General features: G+C 49.7%; 1 protein-coding gene across 4 annotated transcripts in view; it reads right to left on the reverse strand.

Moving 5' to 3' along the window:
- The window catches only part of GARNL3 (GTPase activating Rap/RanGAP domain like 3), a 179,976-nt gene that overhangs the window by 31,346 nt on the left and 146,099 nt on the right, over window positions 1–2,531 (reverse strand). The window lies entirely within an intron of this gene.

A 2,531-nucleotide genomic window follows, 5' to 3' on the forward strand; every position in this document is an offset into this window, starting at 1 on the left:
TCGCGCCATTGCACTCCAGCCTGGGTAACAAGAGCGAAACTCCTCCAAAAAAAAAAAAAAAAAAAATCGCCACGGCCTGTCTTTACACTTCTATTCTTTCTCTGTTCTTCATGTCAAGACAAGCAGCATGGTGCAACAAAAAGGGTATCAGAACACCTAATTCTGTGGTCTGGGGCAAACTCCTCTCTCTGGGCCTCAGTTTCTGCATCTGAGAAGATGACATTCAAGGTGATGGCATCCTTGGTCCTTGATTTTCAAAACTCCAGCCCTCTAAGAGCCTCCTGCTCCTTTCACTTCCTCACTTGTATTGTCAACCCTTTTCCTAGAAGCATGGCCTCCCATGCTTCCAGGAAAACCACCTGTGAGCTCAGCCAAGATCTCCTTCTCCCCAACCGAAGGCCTTGGGCACTGCTCATCTCTCCATCCTGCCCTCTGTAGCCTCTGACGGGTGACATCTCCTGCCCCCGCCCTCTCTCCCACCTCAGATTATTCTTCAATTTCTTGGCTCTTCTCTCCTTAGTAAAACCCCACTTCTATAGCTCCAAATTTTGCTTTGCACTCAAAATCCTAAATCCACAGGCTCAGGCACACATTCTCCTCAGGGCTGCAGCCCTTAGTCTATGTCGTTTGTTCTTAGATGCAACTGATTCCACATCCAAGTCATTAAAAGCAGGAAGTAGTGGGTTAGGGGTAGGGGTGCTGGAGGGGCACAGACTGGGCAGGCAGACGGGAGATCGAGCCCCGTCTAGGCCATTACTGCCTCTGTGGCATGTGACAAATGGCTTAGCCTCTGGCCTTAGGTCTTCGTCTATAAAGCAGGTATAATGGGAACACTGACCTTGCTGGGTTGTAATGGGAATTCAGTGAGACAAGGCAGAGATTTTAGCATAGGGCCTCACATATGATGAGCACTCAATAAAGGCTATTGCTTTATCTCCTACACAACCAGCTTTCCTTCTAAATCTCCTCCTTTTTGTTAGCAGAACTATTTTCAAAGTCTCAGGGCCACCTCCAACCCAAGTCCAGCAGCAGCCTCCTCACACAGTCTCTCAGGTGTCTTTTTTGGGTCCCTGCTGCTCTTCTAGGCTAGGCCCTGACCTCTTCGTAGGAGCATCATGTTGTGGGCTCCTGCTGGCTCCCCTCTCCCAGCCCTTCCGTCCATACTGTGCTCCTCCCATTGGCCCTGCGCTGGCTGACCCTCCTCTTCACTGCTGTCACCAGAACACAGCCTTCACCTCTAAATGGTCTCATTATGGTACCAAGGCCCTAACTGGCCACCCTCAGCTAGTGCCACTACCTGGGGTTGGGTGGCTTTTCCAATGTAACCCCTGGCTCTCTCCCATTATCTGACACTGTACTCGGTGCCATTATGATACAGAAAAGAATAAGGTGAGGTTCCAACCTTTAAGAAAAAAAACAGAAACATAAGTACATAAAACAAGGTATAATGGGGCAAATGCCTCAACCAAAAGTTGCAGGAGCTTAGCAGGGAGTGACAGTGAGGACCAGTGGCCAAGAGCTCCAGCACTGGCATTGGAGAGACCTGGGGGCTGTCAAATCTGAAATAATCCCCATTGCGCCTATCATGCCCTGTGTTTTAGGCTCTCTGCAGAGCGTGCCTCATCCTCTGGTGCCTCTTGTCTGTCTGTTCCCTGTGGCTCCCCTCCCTATGAGATCTAAGGCTCAGATGCAAAGGCCTGTCAGTGCTGCTCACTGTTATCCCCTCAGCATCCTGATCAGGGCCCGGTGGGTGGCAGGGACAGAATAAACTAATCAGATGGATAAGTGAGTAAATGAAATCCCAGCTCCATCGCTTCAGAGGCTTGTGTACTCATGCCAGTTGCTTTCCGTCTTGGACCTTCAGCTTCTTCATTTGTAAGTTGGTAGAAAATAAGAATATCTACCCCTACTGGCTTGAGGACTCCAAGGAGTAACTTATCTAAGCACCTAGCACAGGGCCTGGAGCTTGGTAAATGCTCAGTCAATGTTGGCTGATATCATTATTTGGATACGGAGCCAGCACCAATGAGTATATCACATGAAGGACAGTCCTTGAGTTTCCTCTGACCCCAGAAAGGAGCTTTCCTGGCCCTACCACTTTGACTTAGAATCGCTTCCTCCTCAGATACTCCAGTATGTGCCAGTTTTACTTCACTATCTCAGCTAGAGGCTTAGTGCTGCAGCATGTCTGCTCTGCCAGACTGGGAGCTTCTCCACCGGAGGGGCCGAATGCTGCTACCAGCTTTGTGGCTGAGCCTGCCATCCCCACCAGCTACGGTAGCATGGTCTCTGGAATCAGCCAGCTGGGGTCCAAGTCCTGTCTCTGCCACTTACTAGCTGTGTGCTCTGGGATAAATAAGTGACTTCTTTCTGACTTCAGTTTCTTTTGGAGAAAATGGGCTGGGTGTGGTAGGTCACGCCTATAATTCTAGCACTTTGGGAGGCTGAGGCGGGGAGATGATATGAGGTCAGAAGTTCGAGACAAGCCTGGCCAACATGGTGAAACTCCACCTCTACTAAAAATGCAAAAA

This window comes from Cebus imitator, unplaced genomic scaffold (genome assembly GCF_001604975.1).
Source record: "Cebus imitator isolate Cc_AM_T3 unplaced genomic scaffold, Cebus_imitator-1.0 Scaffold216, whole genome shotgun sequence".
NCBI classification, from domain to species: domain Eukaryota; kingdom Metazoa; phylum Chordata; class Mammalia; order Primates; family Cebidae; genus Cebus; species Cebus imitator.